Source organism: Mesoplodon bidens (genome assembly GCF_964165515.1).
Source record: "Mesoplodon bidens genome assembly, chromosome: 9".
Classification (NCBI taxonomy): Eukaryota; Metazoa; Chordata; class Mammalia; order Artiodactyla; family Ziphiidae; genus Mesoplodon; species Mesoplodon bidens.
This window is the reverse complement of record NC_138166.1, coordinates 101,144,199-101,150,198: the sequence shown is the minus strand read 5'-3', so window position 1 is coordinate 101,150,198 and position 6,000 is coordinate 101,144,199.

Here is a 6,000-nt window from a genome sequence, read left to right as displayed (position 1 = left end):
CCCCTGCATCAGCAGGCGGGCTCTCAACCACTGAGCCACCAGGGAAGCCCCCTTTCCTCATTTTTAAATTGGGTTATTTGTGTTTTTATTGTTGAGTTGTAAAATTTTTTAAAAATACATTCTGAATACTAAAGCCTTGTCAGAGATATGATTTGCAAATATTTTCTCCCATTCTGTAGACTGATTTTTCACTTTCTTAATAGTATACTTTGAAGCACAATAGTTTGTTTTTGGCTGCGTTTGGTCTTCCTTGCTGCGCGCGGGCTTTCTCTAGTTGCGGCAAGCAGGGGCTACTCTTCGTTGAGGTGCACAGGCTTCTCATTGCGGTGGCTTCTCTTGCTGCAGAGCACGGGCTCTAGGCGTGCAGGATTCAGTAGTTGTGGCACGCGGGCTCAGTAGTTGTGGCTCGCGGGCTCTAGAGCGCAGGCTCTGTAGTTGTGGCGCATGGGCTTAGCTGCTCCGCGGCATGTGGGATCTTCCTGGACCAGGGCTCGAACCCATGTCCCCGGTATTGGCAGGCAGATTCTTTTTTTTTTTTTTTCCGGTACACGGACCTGTCACTGATGTGGTCTTTCCCGTTGCGGAGCACAGGCTCCGGACGCGCAGGCTCAGCGGCCGTGGCTCACAGGCCCAGCCGCTCCGCGGCATGTGGGATCCTCCCGGACTGGGGCACGAACCCGTGTCCCCTGCATCAGCAGGCGGGCTCTCAACCACTGAGCCACCAGGGAAGCCCCCTTTCCTCATTTTTAAATTGGGTTATTTGTGTTTTTATTGTTGAGTTGTAAGATTTTTTAAAAATACATTCTGAATACTAAAGCCTTGTCAGAGATACGATTTGCAAATATTTTCTCCCATTCTGTAGACTGATTTTTCACTTTCTTAATAGTATACTTTGAAGCACAATAGTTTGTTTTTGGCTGCGTTTGGTCTTCCTTGCTGCGCGCGGGCTTTCTCTAGTTGCGGCAAGCAGGGGCTACTCTTCGTTGAGGTGCACAGGCTTCTCATTGCGGTGGCTTCTCTTGCTGCAGAGCACGGGCTCTAGGCGTGCAGGATTCAGTAGTTGTGGCACGCGGGCTCAGTAGTTGTGGCTCGCGGGCTCTAGAGCACAGGCTCTGTAGTTGTGGCGCATGGGCTTAGCTGCTCCGCGGCATGTGGGATCTTCCTGGACCAGGGCTCGAACCCATGTCCCCGGCATTGGCAGGCAGATTCTTTTTTTTTTTTTTTCCGGTACACGGACCTGTCACTGATGTGGTCTTTCCCGTTGCGGAGCACAGGCTCCGGACGCGCAGGCTCAGTGGCCATGGCTCACGGGCCCAACCACTCCGTGGCATGTGGGATCTTCCCAGACTGGGGCACGAACCCGTGTCCCCTGCATTGGCAGGTGGACTCTCAACCACTGGGCCACCAGGGAAGCCCTTATATACTCTTCTTGATGAAGCTGTGTCTTTTGTGTTTCTTACATTTAGGGTTTGATGAGTTCCTTGGATCTGTGAATTTATAACTTTCATCAAATTTGGAAACTTTCAGCCCTTATTTCTTCAAATATTTTTTTCTGTTCCCTCCTTTCTCCCCACTTCTTCAAGGACTCCAATTACTCACATATTAGGCTGCGTGAAGTTGTCCCACAGTTTACTGATGCTTTTTCCGTTTTTTTTTTTTTTTTGCGTTACATGGGCCTCTCACTGTTGTGGCCTCTCCCGTTGCGGAGCACAGGCTCCGGACGCACAGGCTCAACAGCCATGGCTCACGGGCCCAGCTGCTCCGCGGCATGTGGGATCTTCCCAGACCGGGGCACGAACCCGTGTCCCCTGCATCGGCAGGCGGACTCTCAACCACTGCGCCACCAGGGAAGCCCTTTTCCGTTTTTTAAATTCTTTTTTTTCTCTGCTTTTCGTTTTGGATGGTTTCTACTGCTATGTCTTCAAGTTTACTAATATTTTATTCTGAAATGCCTCATCTGCTGTTAACTCCATCCAGTGTTGCTGTTGTTTAATATCAGACATTGCTTTCATCTCTAGAAGTTCAGTTGGGACTCCTTGATTCTACATCACCTTTTGAACACATGGAATACAGTTACAATAACTGTTTTCATGTCCTTGGTGCACTACTCTCAACCCCGTGTGGGGTTGGGCAGTAATCCTTTTTCCACCTTGGGTAGTTTCCTCCCATGCACGTGTTAATCTGTCTCCAGCTGCATACTGGAGAGGGACCTTCCATAGGTCTCCAGGGGTCTCCGCTCTCTGGTACTTTATCCGACCAGGCACTTTGTTTGTCCTGGTCGTTCAGCTGTTTCTGAAACTCAGGGAGTCCACTGGGCTCCATCCAGGCTCCCGCTTCCTGCTCTGAGGTCTGGAAATTCTCTCAGGGCAGTAAGTTGGCCTCTCATAGGACTCACCTCATTTGTCCCTGTCTCTCAGGAACTGCTGTCCTTTGTTGCCAGATGCCCAGTGTCTTAAAAGCCGTTTCACATATTTTATGTGTCTGGTTTTTGGTTGTTTCAGGTAGGAAGCAGGAGGGTAAATCCAATCCCTATTACTTCACATTGGCCAGACTTGAAGTCAAAGCTAGTGAATTCTGAAAGCTGTTGAAAAACTGCCTTTCCTTTGTCTACTTAGCCTCTGATATTTCTCCAAAGCTGCCAGGAAGAGTCTGTGGGGGAGATAAAATGAAATTTGGAGGGACGGGATGTTTACCAGCTGGCTTTAATACTACAGAATAGCCATGTCTTTACTAACACTGCCCCAGTCAGACACCCAGGAAAGGCCCAGACATTCCGGTGCCGGATGTGGGGTGAACTTGGAGAGCCATGTGCGTGTTGAGTCTGTGAACCTTCCTCTGGGCCAGTCTCTGAGTGGCAACCCTCTTGTCCAGAGGGCCTGACTCCTGACTTTGGGGGCCAGCAGCGAGACAGTGGCCAGTAAAAGAGATTTTCTTGTCATGAGAGGGAGATGTGGTTTTCTAAGCCTGCTTGTTTTTAAATCTTGACCCTTTTTAGAATGGACAGTGACTCCTTGGAGCAGATTGAGATCATGTCATCCTGGGAATGAGGGGGGTGGGGGGTGGGGAGACCTGAGCCCAGTGGTCCAGCGCATTCTGGTTCAGGACCCTTGCTCAGAGACTAGGGGACTCTCTGATATCTAATGCTGGTCCCATCCTTCTCTGGACCCTGGCAACACTCACAGTGTGGGACGTGTATATACAGGGTGCTAAGGGTATATGGCCACGTATTATTCCCCAAACAATCATTTTAATTCTCTGATAATCATCCTCCAAACATTAATTATAATAGTAATAATACTGAGGTTTCACAAAGCCCTCTTTTTTCTTCCAATAATACAATATGTTTTGTGTTTGTCTGTGGTAAAATACATATAACAAAATTTACCATTGTAACTACTTTAAATGGTACACTTCAGTGACATTATGTACATTCACAGTGTTGTGCAACTATCACCACTATCTAGTCATACTTTTTTCATCACCCCAAATCAAAACCCAGTACCTGGGACTTCCCTGGTGGCCCAGTGGTTAAGACTCCACGCTCCCAATGCAGGAGGGCACGGGTTCGATCCCTGGTCAGGGAACTGGATCCCACATGCAGGCCGCAACTAAGAGTTTGCATGCCACAACTAAGGAGCCCACCTGCCACAACTGAGACCCAGCGAAACCCAATAAATAAATAAATAAATAGAAGAAACTCAGTACCCATCTGCCTTTCTCGATGCCCTGCAGAGAGGCCCCTGCAGCAGTCATTCTTTCTAGCAGGTGGAATTGTGCCTATTTGTGTGGCATGTGTCTGAGCACTCCCTGGCACAAAATGGTCTCCTCCATTGCTGTTGGTGCCAGGAGTCTCCCCTGCCAACCTTCAGTCAAACATTGCCCCTTTCCTGCTTCTCCCATGAGGGATCTGGGCCCTTGGAGGAGTCTCTGGAAGATAGTTAAGTGCATGACGTAGAGGAGGGAGACCAGTGTTTGCTGATTGCACAGTTTTGCTGGCAGACCTAGCTTGGCTCCTGGGTCTCTACAGTTCTGTTTTTCTCAAGGTGGGAGGCGGGAGACCCCAGTTTCAAAGGAATTAGGTGCTGTTTTCCAACTTTCCCACCTTCTTGCACCCACCCCTGTTAGATTTGGGTGAAGTTCACCAAAGCAGTCTGTAATGCTTGACCTGGGAAGAGAAGCAGGCTCAAGATAGCACCTTTACTGCACACGCAGACACCGAGACACCCCACATCATCACACACACACTCTCCCCACACACATAAGGAAACAGACCGGCTGGCTCACTCCCCACCAGGGGATCACTTTGGCCAAACCAATGTGGGGGAAGAAGAATAAAGGAGAAGGGCAAGATGAACAAAAACTGTATCAAGTTGGAAAGAGGAAGACAGGAAGACAGAGGAAGAACAAAAACTGTATCAAGTTGGAAAGAGGAAGACAGTGGGGGTGAGCAGCACTGGACCTCGGCTGATTGACGTTGCGGCAGCGCTTCTGAATCCGCTCCGTGTGCTGGGAGCTGAGAAGGGGGCAGGTTTGTGTTGGTGGCGACTGAGGAACAGAAAGGTATGCCTCCCATCCTGCATACTTCAATTGTGTGGGCTCCTTGGAAGTTCAACTTTTCTCATAGTGTAGCTGTCCTTTTTCAAACACTAGTAGGCAGGCTCCTTGAGGGTATGGCCATGGTCATCTCACCCTGCCTTGGACCTCCCCACTTCTTGAACACCCTCTCTTCTTGGTGTCCAAGATAACACATGCCTGTTCAGAACATTTGGGTCTCCTCTGGCTCTGAGACAAGCCTGGGACCTTGGACCCTTTGCAGTGCTGCAGTGCTCGCATCTGGACACACCTCTCCTCAAGCAACAAAATACAAAGAGACTATATGGGACTAAAAATAACTGCATGCACGAGCAATTGGGGCAAACTATGGGCAAAAAGCTACAAAAGACCAAAAAACCCCCTACTGCCACTTTTGAAGAGCCCGGAGCAAAAGATGGGTGTCAGGAGCAAAAGCAGGGTGCTTATGCCACCCCTCCAGCCTGACCCCCAGACCCCTACCCTCACCCCATATAAGGAACAAGCTCACCCACACACACAGGGAGCGAGAGGGCAAGGGAACCTGTTGTGTGTTCTCGCTCCCCCCTGCTGCAGCAGGGGCCCCAATAAAGCCTTGCCTGAATTTCTTGTCTGGCCTCTAGTCAACTTCTATTGACTGGGGAAGGTCAAGAACCCTGGTCGGTATCAGCTGTTCTCTGTGTAAACTCTTCCTCTGTCTTCTCACTTTTCACCTCACCTTCCCCAAGGGCTGCAGCTCCCAGGCATGCTCATGACTCCCACCCTCTCTGCCTGGCCTCAGCTGTAGGTTACACCTGTATGGCCAGATGCCCATCAGTCTTCACATCTGGATGTTGCAATGGCCCCTTTAAGTACACAGGTCCGAAAAAGAACTCATGACCAGCCTGTAGAAGCGTCCTCTGAACAGGTGTCATCAGCCACCATCTACCCAGTCTCTGGGCACCGTGGGGACTCCCAGAGTCCCTCCTTCCTCCCAGCAGGCATCTAGTTTCTGAAGAGTCCACCTCTGGAATATCCCTGCCCTTTCTGCCTTCCTCTCCCCTGCTGGATCCCAGCAGCCCCCTCCTGCCTCCTTTCAACCCACCTCCACCAGTCTTTTTTTTTTTTTTTTTTTTTTTGCGGTACGCGGGCCTCTCACTGCTGTGACCTCTCCCGTTGTGGAGCACAGGCTCCGGACGCGCAGGCTCAGCGGCCATGGCTCACGGGCCCAGCCGCTCTGCGGCATGTGGGATCTTCCCGTACCGGGGCACGAACCCGTGTCCCCTGCATCGGCAGGCGGACTCTCAACCACTGCGCCACCAGGGAAGCCCTCCACCAGTCTTTTTCCAAACGTCTCCAAACGTCTAACCCACCCCAAACCCTTCAGTGGCCCCCATCGCCTACGAAGTTAAGTGCCCACTCCTTAAGCGGAGCTGCAAGGTGATTCACAAA